General features: G+C 42.4%; 1 long non-coding RNA gene across 1 annotated transcript; it reads right to left on the bottom strand.

Moving 5' to 3' along the window:
* Positions 1–10,884: 10,884 nt before the first annotated feature.
* Positions 10,885–23,112, bottom strand: LOC137141876 (uncharacterized). The gene is made up of 3 exons (XR_010916755.1): positions 21,630–23,112; positions 18,962–19,112; positions 10,885–11,344 (listed from the first exon to the last, which is right to left on the bottom strand). It is a non-coding gene; the product is annotated as an uncharacterized lncRNA (long non-coding RNA).
* Positions 23,113–23,678: the final 566 nt, after the last annotated feature.

Here is a 23,678-nt window from a genome sequence, read left to right as displayed (position 1 = left end):
CTTCAGATTCCCCACGCTGGTTATCAAGAAACTAAAGCAAAATATACACAGCCCCCTTTACTGCACTTCAGTCTCTGGCTCCCAATCAGCCACTAGGTCCAGTAAAGAGCAAAGTTATTAAACTCTTTACTCTTTACCAAAAAGTTCTCCTGACCCCAAAGAGTCAGCCACATTACCAGATCAATATGAGTTTGGATCTTACCCAAAACACTACGCTGCCAGCCAATCCTTTAGTAACCAAAACTAAAGGTTTATTATAAAAGGAAAGAAACAAACTATAAGAGAAATGTTAAATGATTAAAGCAATCAAATTATTTGAAAGTCCATATATATCAGATTTTCAGGAGAATTGTGGTGTTTTCAGGCTTGTATAGTCCCTCTGGTGTAAATCCAGTACCTGGATGAGTCTCAGTCCTTTGTTTCACAGCTTCAGTTGTAAATGAGTTGATCCAGAAGTAGGAAGCAGGACTGAAGACTAAGGACAATATGGATGTGGTGTGCAGCTGCCTTTTATGTCCCTTTGCAATGCTGCTTATGGGAATTTACAGAAATAAGATGGAGTCCAGGGTCACATGAGTAAACAGGTGACTCATAAGGTGTTAGCCCCTGCGTTCTTTCCCTGGGCTTATTGCACCTTTGACTTCCCTTAATGGGCTATTAAGCAGCTTATTGCTGCTGCCATTCTGTCTGGGGAGTCACCCAGAAACACAGCACAAGTTGAAATACAGATACATCAAACATATCCTTAACTTCCAGTGCAAATATGACACATACACATAAACAATATCATTATACTTAGCAAACTATAACCTTTCTAACGGTACCTGACATGGCATACCTCATATGAATTATTGTAGTTTTGAAATATTGATGTTACATATTATTATAAATGGTCTCCCTCATCGAGACAGTGTCACAACTCGATTTATGAAGGTAGGTGTGATCTATGGGTTCCTTTATGTGGTTGTCTGTAGGGTTCCATTGTTGCAGTTCATTGTGGTGTCCAGGAAGTTGCTGCTAGTGTGGGAGTGTTCCAGAGAGAGTTTAATGGATGTGTGGTGGTTATTGAAGTTATGGTGGAAATCTCTGAGAGAGTTTAAGTCATCTGTCCAGAGAATGAAAATATCATTGATATATCTCTCTTATCTCATTGGTTTTGTGGTGCATTTGTCCACAAATTCTCCTTCAAGGTGGCCCATGAGAAGGTTGGCATATTGGGGAGCCATCCTAGTACCCAGGGCTGTTCTCATGGTCCTCAACAGTGCTGGCTACGTTAACAGGCCAACTGACAATTCTCCAACACCACCTACTATAAAGAACTCAAAGAAAACCCCACACCAGAATTTGCCTAGGAATTTAAGGATATCATCAAATCCTTCCCCAAACAACTCCAAGAGAAACTCTACAAACTCATCTCCCATGTGCCCACCTGAGGAACCATCTCCATGCTTCCCGGGATACATAAACAAGGGAATCCAGGCAGACCCATCATATCTGACGATGGCACTCTTACTGAAGGAATAGTGAGACTATAGATACCATCCTCCAATCATTCACCACACAAAGGACCAGTTTCTTCCAGAACACAACCAACTTCCTCCACAAACTCCCCTCAGAACACCATCCTTGCCACCATGGATTTCACTTCCGTATACACCAACATCTCTCACAATGATGGCATAGCTGCCTGTCTCAAATATTACAAGATAATGGACAACCCTCAGATATCCACCCCAAACACATCGCCAAACTCATCCATTCCATCCTCACTCATAACAATTTTACATTCAGCAACAAACATTTTGTCCAAACCATGGACATCATGGTAGCAGTTTTATGGATCAGTTCAGGAAAGGCATTCCATGAGCAAAGGGTGGCATGACTGAGAGTGCAGAGATGGTTGTAGAAGACATGGACACGTGGGTGATCAAGGCTGGGCAGAGAGCGACACTGACATAGGGTATGTCTACATTTGAGCTGGTAGATGTAATTCCCAGCTCACGTAGACATACTCAAGCTAGCGTCTAAAAACAGCAATGTGTCCACCAGTAGCAGTTCAGGCTTGCTTCCTGTGCCAGTGTGGCCACACTGCTATTTTTAGGTGCTCGCTTGAGCAGACATGTCTACATGAGCTGGGATTCTCACCTCACAGCTCAAATATAGATGTGCCTATAGACAAAAATGGGTAAGCACAGAGGTGTAAAGCTGTGAAGGGTCACGAAGGTGAAGACAAGAAGCTCAAATTTGGAAAATGAAGAGCCAGTGGGACAATTTAAAGTGGGGATGACATAGTTGGAGAAAGAGCTAACAAAGATTATTTATCAGCTATAGCTTATGACTAGTACAGAGATGTGGGTGCGGGGGATGCAGAAGCAGTCAAGATGTGAGAGAATGGAAGGCTGAGATGGAGAAGGGATTTTTCTGTGGGTCTTCTACGTTGTAGGAGATTGCCTTAGCCACTGGGCTATGGGAATTGTAGTCTGGGTATTTCTCAATCTCTCCTGTTGAAACTGGTCCACTGTGTATAAATAATTGAACAAATCATTGGAGCAGTGTCTTGGGTCTCCCATATTCTAGAGTACAGAGTCAGTCTTGCACGCTTTTCTTCATCCAATGACTCTTCATTGTCATTCAGAATGACAATGGATAATCATTGGCCAGGAAAAGAGTGTGAGAATTATTCAGCTTGGTGGTTAGGCTAGTCACCTAGGAGGTGGGAAGCCATGTTCAAATCTGTTCTCTCCATCAAGCAGAGGGGAAGTTAGACCTGAGTCTCTCCCACTGACTAGTGCCCTAACCACTAAGCTGAAGGTCACAACTGACCTTCTCTTTCCCCTTCCCCTGGTGTTTTGTGAATCTAGTCCTTTGCTTTTGTCAAAATCAAAATGAACATTTTCAGGTCAAATCAAAGTGAAATGTTTCATTTTGACACAACTCAACATTTTTTCAACCTATGAATTCCCCCAAAACTTGAAAATTCTCATTTTTGGTTTGATGCGAAAATTAACCTTTATTTATATTTTTTATTTTCCAAAATTGCCAGCAAACCAAAAAATCCATTATTTGCCCAGTTCTAGTTGGGAGTCTCCTGCATATACCTTTGGCTTCCTGGAAGCATGGCTTCTTGTCCACTGCTACCTCTGAGACCTCTCCATACAAAATTTGTATCTGCATCCAATCTGCGATCTACAAACATGGTCCGCGGATATAAAGTGGACTGCAGCTGTGCAGGGCTCTAGAAATAGAGTTCCATGCGGAATGCATCGCATCTGTGTGCAGATCTAGGCAGCATGATTCACTGAGCCATCGACCTCCCAACTTAAAAATCTTTCATGTGTCTGTGAGGAAACAGGAGCCAGTTCTTAAGAGAGACACTTGGTCTTTTTTTTTTTTTTTTTTGTAAATCATTAGTGATAAATAATTTTGTGCAAATGAAAAATCAGACAAAGCATGAGGAAAGGAAAGACAGACTTTTACATAAGAAACATAACAGGCCAGACCCTCAGCCGATGTAAGCTAATATAGCTCCACTGAAATCACTTTACACCAGCTGAGGATCTGGCCCCAGTTATTTTTTGTATTCATGACAGAACTCATGTAAGAGATATTATCACTCTAGTAAAATCTAAGAAGTTTGAAACTTTTGAAACATCCGTAACATGGAGCTGCTAGGAGTTAAAAATGAAAGTTCCCTTTCTTGTGCTTGGGCTGAGTTGTTATTATTTCTGATGAGGAGGAAATGGGTTGGAATCTAATATTATGTTACTGGAATTTTGTGCTGTTAAAAGCCACTAAGAAACAACCTCAAAATACTCTTTCCTTTACAAAATGCCTGGGCTTATGAGGCAGTATAAATAACCATAGTAAAGAGTAAGCATCCTTTACTGGCTGAAGGCTGTTCAGAATTAATCTCTGCAGGGGGGGGTCCACCATGGGCAAGTCACTGAAACTCTCTGCCCCAATTTCCTCATCTGCAAAATGGGGATAATAATAGTACCTAACTCAGGAAATTCATTACTGGTTAAGAGGCATGTTTCTACATTGGTACAGAGGAGGAGTAAATCCTGATTGAAGCTAATTGAGGTACACTGGTGTAAAACTGCATAAGAGAATCAGATCCAGTGGTTGCAAAGATCTCTGATGATGAAATGCACTATGCATAAAGCCCAAACAATTGGGCTTTTTATGAGGAACTAAGCAGGGATGTGGGATGTGGAATACACCCAACCAACCTGCAAATAGGTTATGCCATGTCAGGGTTTAGGTCTTCATATTCATACAAGAGTGGATCTTGGTGGCCACTCTCCTGCCCCACCCCCATCTACCTCCTTTGTGATGGCATAGGCTGAGTCAATGCAATAACCCTCTCCATGACAGGTGACGGCTAGGTCTTTGCCCCCTCCCCAGGAAACCCCACAGCATTCAAGTGATAGAGGAAGCCTTTGTGGTTTACTCTTATTCAGTAAATGAGTTCTAAACATTAACAGTATTTAGTTTTCTGCTAGTGCAGATAGGGGCGTAAGAGGTTTTGAAATCTAAATCCATGCGCTGAATCCTGCAGACATGTAACTCCATTAATATGTGAAGTTTACCTGTAAGGGATCTGTCTATCAAGGTCAAAGATAGGGCTCATCCCTTCCAAATATTTTATTATTAAGAAGAACAGAATTTCTGTCTAAATCTGAATTGCTTCATCTGAAGATTAACCATGTAATTGAAAGAGACAGGGCCTAATCATCTCTCTGTTCAACCAGTTTAGCACTGCTGTGACTCTATTCAGCTTCAGTGGAGTTAGTGCTAATTTACACCAGTGTGACTGATAGCAGATTAATTAGCTAATGGGCCTAGTTCTGATAGGCTCCAGTGGAAGTGATGTGAAAGAGGGGTGAATTAGGCTCATATTATAATAGTTCAAACGACCATGATTTGGTTTGCTTTTTCTTTTTTGAAAAGCCCATGTCATTTTCTTCTTTGTAATTTCCTCAGAAAAAAGATCCTGATGATTTTGGTAAAAGTAAAGTAAATTATAACCAGAGTTGGTTGAAATTCTCCAATTTTTTAATGTTCATCTAAAACTGAATTTTCTTCAAAAAATGTTGGACATTTTCAAGTTTTTTGAGCAGCTCTGATAACAATACTGCCAGCAGCCCTGCCTGCCTACATTTGAGTTCAACAATCAGAAATTAACATGCACATATGTGATGGATCAACATAACTGTCAAGAAAGACAAGACTTGGGACCAGATCCTGAGAAGCTGTAAATTGGCATCGAAGCCAATCAGGCCATGCCAATTTACAGCATTGGAGGACCACATCAGTTCCCAATACAAACAAAATTTCTCCAACAATTTCCTTTCCCATTAATGTCAACCTCTTCCTTCCCAAAGGCTTGGCTAAAAAGATAAGCTTTTCAGTATTTCCTGAAGGATAACAAATAATGGGCTACTTGGACCAAAGTCCTTGTGTGTTGTGATATACCTACTTGGAAGCATTAGAGTAAATACTAAATATATTCTGGTAGAATGCTGTTGAAAAGTACCAACCAGAAAAAAAAAAAGGGTGAGGGGGGGAGAATGTGGCTCAGATATAGTCTACCCAGATCTTGGCTCCTTTCAATGTCCACAGAGACATGCCCCCCTGCCCCCGCTTTCATAGGGTCTCCATGACAGAATTATAGAGGGGTGTTCTGAAGCAGTTCTAGAAGGTGTGGGTAGGATCAGCATATTTATGTGTGTCTATGCCCCTTAAGTAGATTTTGCTGGAAGCAGGAATAATCTACAAGGTTGGAGACTATGAGTGTGTCTGCTACTGGTCAAGATTTAGGTGCAGTGTAATGCCAATATTGCAGGATATGTGCACTTATGTTTAGGGGAAATTTGCATGTTGTTTAAGAATTTGGTCCTCTATAAAATGAGTTTCTGTTTGTTGTACAAACTGCAAAGGACGATGTTACAATATCGTACTTCAGTTTCATCTGGGTATTTTTTTCAGTTCGATGTTACAAAGACTACCCTCTGCCTTTTACACTCCTGTTAGGCACTTCTTGCTTAGCTTTTAACCTGAATAAAAACCATGGGCATGTGTAAGATTGGAATGCTACTAAACTTGTATTGAGTTATTTGTTACTCTATGAGCAAAGTCAAAAAATTGTTTCTTTCAGGAATGCATCCCCATGGCGTGGTATCAGTGCACAACACCTTCCCACAAATACCCTCTCATTAAGGATGGCCCTAGGCCTCTTATGTTACAAAAATACACTTGAGAGATGAGCAGAAAAAGGGGTTTGGGGGGAGCAGAATTTACGCTAGTGCAATCTGAAGTAACTCCATTGAAATCAGAATTGCATTGATGAACAGAAATGCAGATAATGGATTACACATTTCTATTTTGTCAACCTGTGATTTAATGTGACACACAGGGTTCAAGCTCATGATAAACTGAGTTGCTTCAGTGCATTCTATAGTCACCTTTGGGATGATGTGTATGCTGGACATGTGCATATGGCAATACATAGCATTGATAGGTGACAGAATGCAGAAAAGAAGCCCACACATGAGAGTGCAGAAGACATTTCTACGCTATATTCCAGTACCCTCAACACCACTTCTGTATTACGAAGTGAAAGACCATTCAACAAACCCCAACATTCAATAAAAGTGAAAGGATGTTTTTCTTGACCTATGTGCTGCTGGTATCTCAGGGCTGCACAGATGATTTTGGGTCTGGGGCAAAATCTGAAATGGAGGCTGCCTACCCTTCCAAAAAACTTATCACTGAGGGAAGTCCCTGGTGGGAGGAGAGGGGGGTGTGATTGGAGAGTGAGCCTGCACTCACTCTGAAGCAGCAGCTCAGCTCCTATCCTGTGGGGCTGGGCCTGGCTTCCGCTCTAGACAATGCAACCCAGCATGTGGGGTCACAGCACCATGCAGGTTTGACCTGGCCATCCCTTTGTTATGACAGAGGGGCCACCAGGCCAAATTTCAGTGAGTGGTGTTGCAACCCCCATGAGCCAGGTCACAACGCCGCTCTGTTTGAGGGCCCTCTCAAATGGGGGGCCCAGGGTAAACTGCCCCTACTCCACCCTGCAGTTATGCTGGTGTAAATTTGGAGTATTTCCTTTGCAGTCAGTGGAGTTATTCCAGATTGACATGTGAGTGTAGAGTCCAGTCCATAATGCCAACCCTATGTATCCCTTTTGTAGAGCTTTTCATCAGTAGATCTCACAAAGGAGACAAGTATGGCTTTGCCCATTTTATAGGTGGGGAAACTTATGCACAAAGAAGAGAAGTGGCTTGCCCAAGGTCACAGTATAGCAAATCAAATGCAGGTCTGATGATTCCCAATCCTGTTCCCTATCCACTGGACCATACTACCTCGCAAATGATACTTATTTCAGTGAAGTTAGTGAGAGGATAATATTTCCTTTTTCCTCTACTCTGACTGGCTAAAATCCTGCTCTTCTTACAGAAATCTGTCTCCTTTTTCACCACTCCAGTAATATTATTGTTTTTACTTAGACAGCATCACAGGCGTGCAGGGTACTCTATGGACAAATAAAACTGACAGGTGAAGAAATTACAGATTCAACTCCATTTTGAATCTAAATAGTATGTCCTTCTTGCTTGAAATACTTTCCCTCTCATTGACAACAGTAGGCTTTGGATCAGCCCTCTGTCACCCTCTCCAACTTCTGACTCCAGGCCTTTTTATTAACATTGTCCATCTGATTCGAAGCCTCATTCTACCAGCACTTCCTCCTCAAAGCATCCTCCTCCAAATGGCTCCTGAAAATCTATTCAGAGCCTTATACCACTCTCCCCATTGTAGTATCTGAATGCCTTCCCATCATACACTAAGAAGTGTGATCAATAGCCCTCATGTGTGGTTTGTTCTCTCTCTTATTTTCTCCCCACAGGAGAATTGTGTATGCATTGTGATGTTTTGTTCTGGTAGGGTTTTGTTTCTGATTTTTTCTTTTTAAGCTGTACAGGCTGTTACATGTTTATATTAGAGAAGGTAATATTGAAGAAGTGCATCTTGAACATGGAACAGAAGGTGGTGAGATCTGTGATGGTCATAGTTCCTGTGGGGAGTTTGTTCCATACTATTGAACCAGCCTCTGAGAAAGGCTCTATCTCCTGCACAGATGACTTTTTTCCTTCTTTTACCTAGCCTTTCCGTGTACATACTATGGCTTTCCCTTCCCCTTCCTTGTGCCTCACCTTTTCATTGCTTGCGCCGAATCTGTCCAGTTTAGAGCAAATGCTTCTGAGGACCTGTCTAAAGATTTACGAGCTGGTATAAATTCATATAGCTCCATTGACTTCAGTTTGCCCTCTCTGCTTTGTGAAGTGCTATGCTCATTTATGATGCTAATTAAAAAATAGCTGTATTGTTCTGTAGCAATACGTATAGAATAGTTACTATGACGTGATGTAAAACGAGGGAGACAGATACACTTTAAAGTATATTTTTGCCATTGTGATTATTACATTATTGCATATTTAACATGGAAAGCCATGCATATATAATGTTAAAGCTATGTTACAAATGCTACTTGGTCTGCCTGTCACTAGCCACCTTGTAGTCAGTGTATTTCAGTAATGAAGTGACTCAACATGGCTATGCATTTAGGCTAAAAGGCCAACCTTACCATTGCAATAGAAGGACTGCAAGGAGGTTTGTATAAAATAAGATCTATGCCAACTGTCGAACACTCACTGCATTAAGAAGGACTGTAAAGAAGAGTCCTTCCATTTCATCTATGCCAACTCCACAGCTACTCATGGAAAAATCTGATGTCTGAGAATCTCTGTCTGCAGAAGAAAGATCTGTTAGCTGCAACTTTTCATGGAATGAGGGCCCCTTCATAAGTGTTGCCATTGTCAATGGAGAGGGGAGGAGTAAATAACAGGTGCTATGGCTGAAATGCAGCCGTGCAGAATATGAAAAGAAATCCAAGATTGTTATGGGACTCATGCTTCAGGGCATAAACCAAGCTCTAACTAATGGCGGTCTAGGAAGAAACTCTCTCTGGAGACAGGTTATTCTGTACCTGAAACATCTAATCTGGGAACATCTTGTTCCTCTGAAACATCTAATGCTGGGCACTGTTGGAGACAAGGTACTGGAACAGATGGACCTTGGGTCTGATCCAGTCTTGCAATTCCTATGTTTGAATTTGCCAATATCTATTGTTTTGTGCTACAGTTTTAATATTAGGTAATGGACTCACTCTCCTTTTAGAGATATCCCTCCCTATATATTATTTTCTCACTCTGTTTCTCATTTTTTTCAAAAAAATAATGGGCTAGATCATTGGCCCTGCTAAATCCTCTTTGTGCCTCTCTGACACTGTATGGTGGCAGCTGGGTCCCTAAGTGGTGTAAAGCTGGTATAGCAAGTTATGCCCCTCTCTCCTGCGCCTCTGCTCCCTCCCTCTCTCCCCTCAGAGTATGGGGGTGTGGTGGGGTATGGAGTTGGAAGGAAGTAATCCCCATAACTGTAATGGCCCCTTGGGTGCGCCTAGAAGGGGGAGTCACTTAGAAGAGAGCTGAGAGTCTAAATTGAGTCCTGGCTTCCCTGGGGGGGATTGGGCAGGGAGGGAGAAAGGTGATGGAAACCTATGCTATTCGACCCCAGGTACTCCGAGTGCTATTCTAACCTAAAATACTCTTTAAATTGGAAAAAAAGAAATAAATGAAATGGAGCCACTTTTTTTTTTGTTTGTTTTTGAAGTCAGAAGAGCTGTTCCAATATGACTGAGAGAAATAATCTGTTCCTTAATGTTTATATTTACCGAAGGAGGCTAGAGAAATTCCCAGCTCTGTTCTGGAGGCATCTCCACTAAAAACTTATTAACCCACAAATTGGGAGTGGCTTTTTGGAAGTGTGTTGATCTGTTGAGTAATTAAGAATTAATATTGGGGGAAAATATCTTAAAAATGCAAAGTAGAAAATTTAGCAATGAACCATTCTGGTCTGTCTGGTAAAACTAGAATCAGAGTCAAACCAAAAGGGGAAAGAAACATCGTATTGACTTGACGGAACAGAATGTCTGTTTTGCGGATAAGATACGTATGGGGGTGGGGCAGCTCGGGACTCAAGAGCAGCAGGAGGTTCAAGCATGGCACTCTCTAGTGATTTCCTTAATAGTGTGCTCTTGGCCAGGGCCATTCTCTCACATGTCAAATACCTACTGATTAGGCACTTTCCTATAGCTACGGAAAGCACTGGGGAGGCTGTAGCTGAAAGAAACTCATTGTGGTTAAAAGAAAGGAGTGGCTTCTGTGGGCCAGCATATGGTTCAGAGTGGAATGCAGAGGAGGGATGAGCATCTCTTGATACACATATATGCTCAGCGGACTGCAATAGTAGGATGTTCTGAAAAACATCCCATGTTCAATAGGGTGAGCCTGCTTTTATGCCTCTATAATATCCCCCAAAAAGGAGCGTAAGGGGAGCAAGAGACTGTGTATGGCTGCAGTAATGGTGCTGAGGCCTCAGCCATGCTATGGAAGTGAGGTACTTAGTAGGCCCCATGTGTATAAGCGATATTTCTGTAGGAATCATTGAATCACCATTGGCCTTCCAGCAGCGTGAGCAGAATCATCCTAAGTGAAGCACTTTCATCCCCAACCTCCACCTGTGACTCATTGAATATGGCTTTCTGCCCTTTGCAGGATCAAGCTCCATATAAGCAGTAGACAGAGAGGGCTTTTCAAAAAATATAAACAATCCAGTCATGTGATGGATTAGCGAGATCTGTTTTTTGCAAAGAAAAAGGGCAAGTTGCTAAGATAAATAGAGCAGCAAAGATGAATACTAAAACACTGAGTTGCAGAGAATATTTCAACTAACAACAAAGCAGGGTTCATGTATATTCATAATAAAGGACAAGTTAGGAAGAGCAGCCTGGGGCATTAGAGAACTAGTCCCAACCTATAACATTAGAAAGGAACCACTATAATATTAGAAAGGAACTGATGACAGAAGATAAGGAAATGGATGATTGGATGTAAAGAGCGGTCTTCTCTGCAGGTATAACTTCACTGACCTCAAGGAAGTTGTGACAGCAGAGAATTTAGCCCATCAGCAGTTAAATTAGAATTACCATGTTTTGGTTTTATATGGTAATTTAATTTACTATTGACCGGTAACCACTGATTATTTATTATTATTCCATATCCAGAATACCTTACCTAAAATTTTTAAACTTCTGTATCACAAGCTAAATTGCAATTAACATCCATCAGAAATGTTCCTGAGTAAAGGCTGAGTAAGAATCGAGACCTATATTGTTCCATCAATCTGCTCCTTGTTGTTCTGCTAAAATGTAGTGGCCCTGAAAAAAGCAATCAAGATTTGTTCTGTTGTTAATAAAACATCTACATTTTAAAAATCACATTAATTATATTACCACAAATGTACAAATAATTACATGAAATAATTAATTCTATACTAATTATTAATTACATTAGGATCTCTATAAATGCCAAGGCAGAGAAGCTAGCAATATTTCTCTAATGAGATGCCCTACATTATCTCTAAATTCAATTATATTGGTTTCCTGAGTTCATTTATAAACTAAAATTCTCTTTTTTTTCTTTTTATAACTTCTGGAATGCGGGGTAAGTTGCCTGCATTTATAAAGAAATAGGAGTTCTCTGGGATTGGTTCATAGTTCTAAAATGAAGTCAGATACAGCTTTCAGTTACAGTGGTGTAAATCTGGATTTTAACTTCAGTGAAATTACTCAATTTAGAGTAGTAAAACAAAAGCACAAATAGGCCCCTAAACCTCTATCTCACTTTGCTTGTTTGTAAAATGGCAATAGTACAATACTTGCCAACCTCATCAGGATGTGGTAATGCTGAATTAAAGTGCTTTGGACTGGAACTTGCTATTTGCAGTAGTTGCAGAGTATAATCATAACTACAAAAAAGTACTTTGAAGAAAGTCCCATATTTTTATTAAACAAACATTTTTGTTTAATTTAAGCAATGAGGACCTGATCCAAAGCCCATTGAGGTAAATGGAAAGAATCCCTTTTCCTCAGCGGGCTTTTCATCAGTCTTGCTGACAAACTTTCAAACAAGATACACATGCACTATAATTATGGCAGTGGAGTGTGTGTGTATATGTATTGTGAGTCATGAGAGTAAAGTATGAACACCTTCCACCTGCCGGTGTCCTGAAGTATCACTATTAAGCATCTTACTGACATTATGAAATGGCTCATCTGAAGAGAAAAATGGCTTTGCAAAGAAATAGAGAACACTTTTTTGTTTTTAATATCTTATTGGCAGCACCGGCCTGACGAGTTCTTCATCTACTGAAAATATTTATAACTTAAGTTAGTATCACCATTGAAGTTTAATGATCATCTTCTCTCCTTGCACCAAAATACCCTGTGATGGATGAAGAGATAGCTGAAGGGATAAGGTTTAATAACAACAACAATCTCTCACATTTAGATAGCACTCTTTCACCCGGATGAAACAGGACCCCAGCCAAATTGTTTTATAGGCTCTGAGCCAAATCCAGAGCTTCTGTAAGCAGGTGCAGCTGCACTGATTTAAGGGGAATTGCACCTGCTCCCAGCAGTTCTAATTTAGGGCTTATATGTGCGTGATCATGTATATGCATACATATAGGTCCCAATCCTGCAATCAGATCTATATGAGCAGACCCTTGCCACCGGTTTCACATGTGTGCAGGGGTCAGTGCCTATACTGATATGACTGAAACACAGACTTCTGTATTATACTTATGATTTTTGTATTAGATGTAATATATTTGCAATGTTAGTATAACATGCAAAGAGCAGAAACTCATCTCATATACTATGCTTTGTGAATACTAGTTACCTGAACCTGGGGTTGTACTTTAGGTATTTTGATGCTAATTAATTAATTTATAAGTCTAATTTTTTATGAAAGAATTCTACTTTTAAGAGAATTTTCAAGAAAAATACAAAAATAGTTAGATGGGCCTTGAATAGCAGAATGAAAAATGACAGACAGCTATATATCACAGACTGCATAAACCCAAATAATATTGGAAAGAAGCAAATCACAATTTTTAAAAAAGCAATTTTACTCATTGCTTTACATTAAATACAGCCTAAGTTGCGTTGCAATTTTTTTATTTGTATTTCAGTAGTAGCTAGAAGTTGCATGAGAGATCAGGACCCCAATGTGGTAGGCAAATGAAATATCTGCATGTTAAGGTTGCACTCCTTGGATCAAAAGACTTGCAAGTTCCACAGGCAAAGCCATCAAGCTTGTAACAGTAACAAGCTTAAGAGGTATTTAATTGGTAATTAATGCCTTGTTAAGAACTGAGATGGAGCTCTCCAAGTCAGGAGTTTCTGATAGTTAAAGTGCTAGTTAAAGTTACTCAGTCATACTGCATGTATAAGTAGTTTCTGTTCTTCTTTCCTTTGTTAAACATATTACACCATATTATTAACATAAACTCTTGAGTCTTTCCACTGATTTTAGTAACTACTGGGATTGGGCCCATGCAGCACTCTTCATCTGCGCATCTCAAAGCATTCTACAATGAAGGTATAATTTTGCCCAGTGCTTAATTTGTAATGAAAGAGGTGCTGGGACTCAAGTACTTTTTTACATTCATAACTGATGCACAAACCCAGAAGTGCCAGGGCTATGAACTGCCGTGCCTAAAGGTGCCAGGACTCAGCCCTAGCACAAGCTAAGCACTGATTTTGTCCATTTTACAAGTGGAGGAAATAGAGGCAGAGAGAAACGAAACCCAGGGTCACATAGCAGGCCCCTGACAGATCTGGGAATAAAGCCCATTACAGAACAGAATAACAGAACATCTACTCTACTGAAATTGCAGCCACCTCTTAAATTGAATGCACATAAAATTTACCAGACCTTGCACTCTAGACAGTTGGAGAATTCTCTGGAAGTGGAGAATAATTTATCTCAATGAAACTATAGAAGTGTAGGCAAATCAGAGTCTGAGTCCTGTTCTTCTCTCATTTATTTAGATGAAAGCATGATAGAATCAGTCACACTAGTTTACAGTTTGATCTGTGTACTTATATAGCTGTCATCACCACTATGTATAAGTGCCTCAAAACCATTAATGGATATTATCCTTACCTGTCTGAATAGGGAACTCTGTGAGATGGGGACCTGAGGTACAGGATATTTTAGGTGATTTAACCAAAGGTCACAAAGGAATTCTGTGACTGAGCTAGGAATTAAATTCTGCTTTCTTGAATCCTCAACGAATGCCCTGTCCACTAGATTGTCCACTTGTTTGATTTTCCTTAGCATATGTCTGCATAGCAAATGAAGGTGTGATTGTAGCGGAGGTAGGCATACCCATGCTAGCATTAATCTAACTAGCATGGGTAAAAACAGTAGTGAAGATGCGGTAGCCTGGACTTCAGGGTGGGCCAGCAACCCAAGTAGGTCCCCAAGGTCTCCTGTGGGCTTGTACCGAGGCTTCTATTTAATTTGCTATACAGACGTACCCTTGAATGAGTTTTGCACTGTTAGCTCTATAGAATTCAGTGGCTGATTTACAGTGGTGTGAAATGAAAGCACAAACAGATGGAGTAACTTTGATAACTTAACCTTTTTATACTAGCAGATAAGGTGTCTCACCGTTTCTTTTAATATATTGCTTCATCTAGAAGTTTACAAATTTCTCAACTGAGCAGGAGAGAAATGCGTATTTTAAGTAAAAATAAAAAATCCACATTTTATCCCTTAATAACTGTGTCCCTTTGTAATCTCAGTTAATAATGTTTTAAAGCTGCCACTACCCCAGGACAGTAAGAAAAGAGGAAGCCCATTTCTTCCTTTGAAACACATGTTCAGTAAAGTGGAAACTTTTCAACACATGTAATAGATTTATGCTCCAAGAAAGTGAATGATTTTTTCCTCTTTTCATGAGCTGCTTGATTGGAAAGTAATTGCTCTACTCCCAGGCAGCAAAGAAGGCTACAGCTTCAAGACTTCGAAGTTGGTAGCCTCAGTACCACATCAAAACAGACCAAAGGTGGCTCTGAGTGAAGCCAGACAAACATGGTGAAAGTCAGTCAGTATGAGCAATGGCCAACTGAGACAATATATATACATCTGCAGGGAACACATTTTATTTAGTGTTTTGGAGCGTGGTCATTTGATCAACCAGCACTTGCCTTTGTTTGGAAAGAAAAGAACCAGATGTTCTGATTGAAAACTGCAGAGCTAGTTACTTGCTCACTGTTGCCACCTAGTGAATTCAAACACAATATTTCTGTTTTTTGAGAAACCAGCGCATGAAATAAAGAAAAGGTCATGGGACAGCCTGAAAAAGTAAACATGATGGGGAAGGCGTCAGAAAGACTGAATGGCTTTTCTGACAGATTTTCAGGGCTGATTTCCTGTTTATCAGCATAAACATGAACAAACCTGACCTGCAGAATTTGGGGAAACACAATAACCTCCTAAAAGCTGCATGTTTGTATTAATGTTCCTTCAAGTACAGGGTGGCTGCCTGGGCACTTCACTAGAGGCAGCGCTGCAACAGCTCTTTAGTACGCAGGCTTTGTACAGTAGGAGACTTTGCTGCTTCTGTCTCCACCTCCATATACAATCCCTCCTTTCTTGTTGCTGCCAATTCCCCCTTCCTTCCTACTGCCCCCAACCACTGTCAGTTTCTTCCTCTTCATTCCGCCTCTCTGCCACCATTCTCTCTGGAGTTGCCAGACCCCAGTCCTCACTGCTGCCTTCCTCCTGGCCTCCCCCTTTCCTCTCCTGTGTTCCAGTCCCCAACCTTCCCCTTACTGGCTCGCTCTCCAGTTGCAGTTCTCTGATGGTCTCCTGCTCCTACTTTCCTCCCTCCTGGTTTGACAATCATCCCTCACCCACCCATTTTCACCTACCCCGTTCTCTCTGCTTTCATCAGCTTTCTCCTTCATGAGAACCCTGCCCTGCCCTGCCCAAGCCTTCCCTTCCCTGGTAACCCCCAGGTATATATAGTGGGAGATGGTTCTAGATATTGTGGATATGATTCTGCTCTCTAGCATTCAAAGTCACTGCCACTTCCTTAGAAAATTATCATCATCTTTCTGCCTGTTTCTCCCTCTCAGATTTGTAAGGGTCCTTGTCTACAAAATGGAAAGCTCTAGACTTAGGGAACATTGATTGAAGGTTACTGTCATGACCAAGTCATATTCTTTATGCTCTGGCTCTGTGGTTGTGGTGAAGTAGCTGCTAACTCACTGCAATGAAATGGCAATAGCTCCCTCTAGTGAAATGAATTGCAGTCCATGTGCAGCTAGAACTGCCACTGAGAATAAAAGTCTCACATTCTCTTTGTTGGCATAATTACTAGAGATGGGCCTTCCCCAAAGTTGGATGTCAGCTCTAGTATTATAGGGTGAGGGGTAGGGTGAGGGTTGGGTTAGGGTGAGGGTCTAGGTTAGGTTAGGTTAGGGTTAGAGGGTTAGGGTCAGGATTTAGAGTGAGGGTGAAGGGTAGGGTTAAGGATTAGGGTTTAGGGGTAGGGCTGGGGGTTTAGGGTGGGGGGCTAGGGTGGCGGTGAGGATGAGGGGTTTAGGGTGAGGGTCAGGGTGAAGGGTAGGGGTGGGGGTTGGGTGGGTCGGGTCAGATGAGGGGTCGGAGCCAGGGCCAGGGGGCCGGGGCCGGGTGAGGGGTGAGGGTGAGGCTCCACTATCCAAAGTCTTTCCTATATAGGTAGTTGTAGACGATGATCAAGGCATCTCCCATTCCTCCCAAATCTTTTTCAGTATCACTACCTTCCAGAAAACTGGCTCCCGTCTTATAAGTGTGACATACATTCTTTGTTCCTACATGTTTGGACCTTGCATTTGGATGTGTTAAAACACACATTGTTCAAATGAGCCCACCCTACCAAGTGATTCATGGTCAGTCTATATAACTCACCCATTCCCATCGTTTATCACGCCATCAATTTTTATGTCATCTGCAAACTTTACCCTTGATATTACATTTCTTTCCAGATCATGGATACAAATACTGAATACCACTGGGCTGAGAACAGATCCCTGTGTGACTTCACTAGAAACATTCCACACAGAAGGATGATTCCCCCTCTAGTTTTGTCAGTTAATCCAGTTTCTAATCTATTTAATATGGACTGTATTGATTTTTGTATAGTGCTTTCTTTTAATCAGAATGTCACATGAGATAAAGACAAACGTTACAGAAGTGGAAGTATCTCATGTCAATACAGCTATCTTTATCAACGAACCTGGTCATTTCAGACCCACTTTATCGTTTGTAAGATCTGTTTTCCATAAAACCATCTTGAGCATCACCAGTTATTCTGCTATCCTTTAATTCTTTACTGATTGCCTCCCATATCCTTTCCATGACTTTGTCTGGGATCAGTGTCAAGCTGACTGGTCTATGGTTATTCTGGATCATCCCAGTTACCCTTTCTGAACATTGACACACTAACTTATTTTCCAGTTCTCTGGAACTTTCCAGTATTCCAAGATTTGTTAAATATTAATAGTTCAGAGAACTCTGATGATCCTCTAATAATCTTGGATGCAGGTTATCCAGTCCTGACAATTTAAAAAATATTTAATAGTTGCTGTTCCTACTTACTGATGGAATAGGGAAGATGTTAACATGTCATTTCCTCACTTAAGATATTAATACATCATTGTACTACTCTCCAGGATTATTATTGAATATTTTTGCCTTTTTCTACATAATAATTGGTAACTTAGAATCATAGAGTTGGAAGGGACCTCAGGAGGTCATCTAGTCCAACCCCCTGCTGAGAGCAGAATTAACCTCAGCTAAATAATCTCAGCGAGGGTTTTGTCAAGCCGCAGCTTAAAAACCTCTAAAGATAGAGATTTTACCACCTCTCTAGGTAACCCATTCCAGTGCTTCACCACCCTCCTAGTGAAAAGCTTTTTCCTAATATCCAACCTAGACCTCCCCCGCTGCAACTTGAGACCGTTGCTCCTAGTTCTGTCATCTGCCACCACTGAGAACAGCCTAGCCCCATCCTCCCTGGAACCCCCTTTCAGGTAGTTAAAGGCCGCTATCAAATCCCCCCTCATTCTTCTCTTCTGTAGACTAAACAAGCCTAGTTCCCTCAGCCTCTCCTCATAAGTCTTGCGCTCCAGCCCCCTAATAATTTTTGTTGCCCTCCGCTGGACTCTCTCCAACTTCTCCACATCCTTTTTGTAGTGGGGGGACCAAAACTGGACACAATACTCCAAATGCGGCCTCACCAATGCCGAATAGAGGGGAATGATCACTTCCCACGATCTGCTGGCAATGCTCCTACTAATGCAGCCCAATATGCTATTAGCCTTGGCAACCAGGGCACACTGCTGACTCATATCCAGCTTTTTATCCACTGTTACCCCCAGGTCCTTTTCTGCAGAACTGCTGCCTAGCTCGTCGGTCCCCAGTCTGCAGCTGTGCATGGGATTCTTCCGTCCTAGGTGCAGGACTCTGCACTTGTCCTTGTTGAACCATCATTATCTAATTTCAGACCTATGCAATTTTCAGATTTAGTTTGTACCTGATATATTTAAAGAATTTCTTCTGATTGTCCTTAACTCTAATGGCAATAGATTTTTTTTTCATTAATACCTTTAGCTTCCTTTATGAATTGTGTGCAGTTCCTAACCACCAGTTTGAACTCATTACTATCAACTTCCCTAGTCTAAATGTGTTCAGCTGCATGTATAGGACTTTTAATATTTGTGTTAATTTACAGATGCCTTACGGTAAAGATAATTGCTTGTTTTAAAGAAATGCTGGAGAGCTCAATTGCCTCAACATTAGCAGAAGGTCAGGGGGGAAAAAAAGAATTTTTAAAACAGGCACTGACCATTTATGTATTTATAATCTATATGGACTCTTTCTAATCTCTACCAGTCTTTAAATATTACAGACACCAGATCATGTTATCTTACCATTTAGGCAGACAGTCCCTGGGCAGCACATAGCATCACACTGGCATCTTCCTCGTAAGCCACGATAAGTAGCACTGAAGGGCACTTCATCTTCAGGCTTGAGGCAGAATTTGCTAGCATTACAGTCCTGGTCCATCATGCACTGTGAACTCTACAAAGAAAAAAATTACTTTCCTCAGGGGGGAAAATGCTGTATAAATCAGCAGTATTTAGAATAGAATATACATTGCTCACACTAGAAAAACTACTGTCTCCTTCACTGATCAGTCCAACATGTTATTTTTGGAATAATTTGTCTTGGGTCTGGTTTATGATCTCCGGTTTGATTGTCAGCTCTCAAGGACAAGGGCTGCACCTCTCTGTACCTGTATTGGGACCAGTACAGTTGTGATCTTCAGCAAGTCACAGTAACATCTTGTGAACAAAACTGACGTGTTTTTTAAAGCAGTTCATTTTCAACCAACCAATAATTAAAGAGGGTTTGTTTGTGTTTGCTGTTCATGGCATTAGTGTAACTAGTCTAATGCTACACAGCAAATCACTTTCCAAATCAGAATTAGAACTCTAGCATCCTTTGTTCACCCAGTCCTGCACTCAGTGCATTAGAGCATAGTGCTCTGCTGAAGAGCTGATCCCTGCTGACAGACCACCACTTGCTCCTCATTTGTATTTTCAGAGGGTGATTTCTTCATGTCATTCCCCTTCTCCCAAAGGGACACATTTTTCCAGTTTAGAAATACACAACAGCTCTGACAATATTAGAATCCTGTCTGCTGGGATGGATGATCCATCTCGAATTATCACATAACTGGGTCTATTAGGGTCAGGAATATAAGTATTTTTTGTTTCCTCTAACAATTCTAACACTACTCCAAGCAGTTGCAACGCTTCTATTTAAAAACTGAAATCAATCATGAGATTTTTGCAAAATATTACTAATATTCTGAGATCATGTAACCCGTGGAAATTCCATTCAGACCCTTAACTGAGCTCCCAAGTTCTCACCTTTCTGGTGCCCTGCACTTCAGCTGAACTCTTGATGGTGTTGTAGTCTAGGACCAGGGCTACCAATGGGGAACAGACACAGCTGAGCCCCAGCAGCAAGACTGCCACCATTGTTCAGGCATGCTGATCTGTGATTCACCCTGGGAGTTCTACAGCGCTTACCGCTGTTGTCTAAAATGTGCTGAAGCTTCAAAACAAGCAATACAGATTTAGCAAATATGGGATATTTGTGAATCTCTTAAAAGAAAAATTCTTGAAGAAAACTCCTTTTCTTACAATTTGCATCTCTAAACTAAGAGGAGAATCTGTGGAGAGGAGCTCTGTCCTTCGTAGTGCTTGTATAGCCAAGTTTGCCCTCCTTTCCATCTCCTCCTCCTCTCCCCTCATTTCCTTCCTGTTCAGCCCACACAAACGTCAACAAATCTCTTCAAAGCCGTTTGATTAATAGTTCAAAACAAGGATTCAATAGAATGCACAAGGAGGTAGGGCGGCAGCAGCCTCTCCTCGGGGGCTGAGCCACTCCTAATTATTGCATATCAAAGTTAGTTCAAAGGGACGGTAGAGGAGCAGGATGTTTGTATCAAAGGCAGACACTGCTAATCACCTGCATTTCCTGCCCTCCATAGTCCCTTTGCAAAATGGTTTGTTCTAAGATCTGTTTTTCACAGCTAATTGTGCTCCAAGAGAGAGTGTTTCATGTTGCCTAGTTTGCCAGTTACTAAACATTTATCCCTGGGATGGTGGGAATATAGAAAAAACTGTCTGGTTAGCTCTGGCATCCAGTTGCAACTATCACTAGGATCAAGGCAGCTGCCAAAATAACCCCTGCTTGAGTCAAATATCTGCTGGAAAACCTTTCTTGCTTCCTACAGGGGAACAAAAGTGTTCGAAGCTAGTGTTCATTCAGAAAACTAGGTTATAGATCTGCTTTGATCCTGACGGAAGTTAGGGGTTTTTATACTAGTAGTAAAATTACAGAATATTTGTCTTCACAAAATTTGGTATTTTTACTGTCATGCGTATCACATTGCCTTAACTTGACTAATTGGAACTGGAGTACAGATCTCCAGCTGATTCCATGCAGAATTTGACATGCCTCCAATATCCCCAACCAGAAAAGGAGTCTTCCTCACTGAGAGCTTTGCCATTCAAATGTCGTGTTGAATCATCACCCAGGACACTGGAAGTGGAGAGCCTACATGTGTACCTTAAACTGCTCTGTCCTCATATTTGAAAGTTAGACAAAAAATAAGGTACATACTGTTTTTATCATTGTATATTTCCCATCAACACTGTCCATATGATCTGCTTATTACACCATTAATGCATTTCATGTAGGCCATAAATCATTTTTCTTAAGTCCCATTGCAACTTGACTGTCAAAGAGATGCATGATGAGTGCAGGGCTGAGAGTCAAGAATTCCTGAGTTAAAATCCTAGCTCTACCACGCACTTTCTCTGTGGCTGTGGACATGTTACTTAAACTTTTTGTCCGTTTCCTCATTATTAAAATGGACTTAAGACTTACCTCTTCAAAATAGTGTAATAAGGATTCATTAAAAGTTAATATTTGTACAAGGCTTTGATCACAAAGTTATATAAATGCTAAAAGAAATGGTCTATAACAGACATATCTGGAATTTATCTTAGTTCCTTCCCAAACCTTGTCTTTCTGGCCATTACTGCATTGACATTCTGGAGTGTCCTGAAGCTCAAATCCCTTCCGAAGTGCATCTTCATGGCTGTCTTACCCCATCACTGGTGATATAGGTCTCCTTGACTCTGCTTTATAGTCAAAAACAATTTTTAAGTTCTGCCTGTCCTAGGTTCCAGCCATGCTATTTACTATCCTTCATTAAAGTGATAGTTTTCCCAGGAATTAGCCCCCTCCAACTTCCAAATAATTCAGACCCTCATCCTTTTTGCATCATAAACCTAAATTTCTCACAAATAAATTAAATGATAGCCGGAATGAGTGTGGTTTTATTTTAGGAGAACTCGTCTTCCTGCGTGAACAGTGTCCCTCCCTTCACAAGTGGCTTCCCCAGGGTCAGTTCTTGTTCCTCACTAAAAACACACTAGTCCTTCGTGAACATCAGTAATGAGAGTAGGGGAAGAAGGGTCAAATCCTTTCCTTTTGCTTTCTTACGATGCTTTATTTCCCTTTCCGCACACAATTTAAGTTTAATTCCCCTTAACCAGCTTCCCTCCTTTCACACACAGTCAGCTCTTGAGCACTCTTCCACATAGTCTTCCACCTTAGCAATCGCTTCCAGCCAGCAGAGCAAGCAAGCTGCTCTTCTGAATTACTGGCTGTGTCAGGAAGAGAGACGTAAGAGCTGTCACAGTAATTGCAGCAGCACAGGGCCCTCCCTTTTCCCATCCCAGAGGTGCTAGTATTTTCCCAGTCTCCCCAACTCTTGCTGGTGAGGACTGAAGCCTTCTCTACACAGAATTGTTAGCAATTCTCATGCCACTGGTTTAGTCCACGTGTAGCTGCATCAGTGCCAGAGCAAAGGTGGGGCTATTTCTGAACATCCCCGTAAACCAAAGCCTCGATCTTTGTGCTTTTTTCCTGGTGGAGTATTTCCCAGGTGACAGACTTCCTTCCAGTAAACAGGCCAGAGCCCCAGTCTGTGAGATCCGCCTGTCACAATCTCTAGTTACAGTTCCAGCAGAGGAAAGCCAGGGTGTCGGACTGTGAGTGAGAGCGCAGGCAGGCCGGGAGCACGAGTCCGGACTGAACAGGTTCAGAGAAAATCCGTGAGGAGTCGGAACAATGCCCGGGCCCCGAGTAAGTCACTGCCTGGCAGAAACGCGCCGGGGCTGTCTGGGGAGGTGAAAGGCGACAGGCAGCCAGGGCGGAGCAGACAGCACGAGCAGCCGGTGCTGGCACCGCTCAGAGTGGGCGGGTCGCAGCCGTCAGGTCGGCTCCGAGTTGCGCCTGAGGCCAGGCGAGTAACAAACCAGAGGGAGGGGTGCGGCGGGGCGGGGCGGGGCAGGCTGGCAACATCGCCGGCCAGTCCCTGGGGCGTGTGCACGTCTGTCCGCCGCGCACCATGGCGGCTGTGGAGCAGTTACAAACAGCGGGCAGCCGGAGCGGCTGCTGGGCACAGGCCGCTGCGGGGAGCCGGGGCTGAGCGGAGTCCGGGCAGCAGCCGGAGGAAGGCGGAATTGTGGGTAATTTAACTGAACTAGTGCGGGGCCCGAGGCACTATGGGAGATGTAGTATCTCTCTCTCGGCCTTCATCTCCCATCAGCCAGTGCGGGGCCCGAGGCACTATGGGAGAGGTAGTATCTCTCTCGGCCTTCATCTCCCATCAGCCAGTGCGGGGCCCGAGGCACTATGGGAGACGCAGTTTCCCACCACCCCGCCAGTTCTCGTGAGGCCAGCGCTAAGCGGCCGTTGCTGGCCGGGGCCTCCAGCCCCGCTCTCGTCTCCGCGGCTGGCGCACGTGCTCCCAGTCCCTGCCCTGCGGATTTACCCCGGCCCGGCGCAGCGCAGGGGCGGATTTACCTCAGTCCGGCCCGGCCCTGCCCTGGTCCGTGTTAGCGCCTGGCCTGGGGCCGGCTCCCCCGGCTGCATCAGGCTCTGTCCCAGCTAGTGGCGGGTGCCTGGGGCCCGCTGGGCGCGGCGCCTGTGGCAGCGGGGATGGGCGGCTCGGTCACTGCACCGCCTGCTCTGGGCTGGGCTGGGCTGTGAGCCCGGGCT

This window comes from Emydura macquarii, unplaced genomic scaffold (genome assembly GCF_026122565.2).
Source record: "Emydura macquarii macquarii isolate MOO-44397 ecotype Brisbane River unplaced genomic scaffold, CSIRO-AGI_Emac_v2 contig_3122, whole genome shotgun sequence".
Taxonomy (NCBI): Eukaryota; Metazoa; Chordata; order Testudines; family Chelidae; genus Emydura; species Emydura macquarii.
This window is presented reverse-complemented; position numbering and strand designations above follow the sequence as displayed.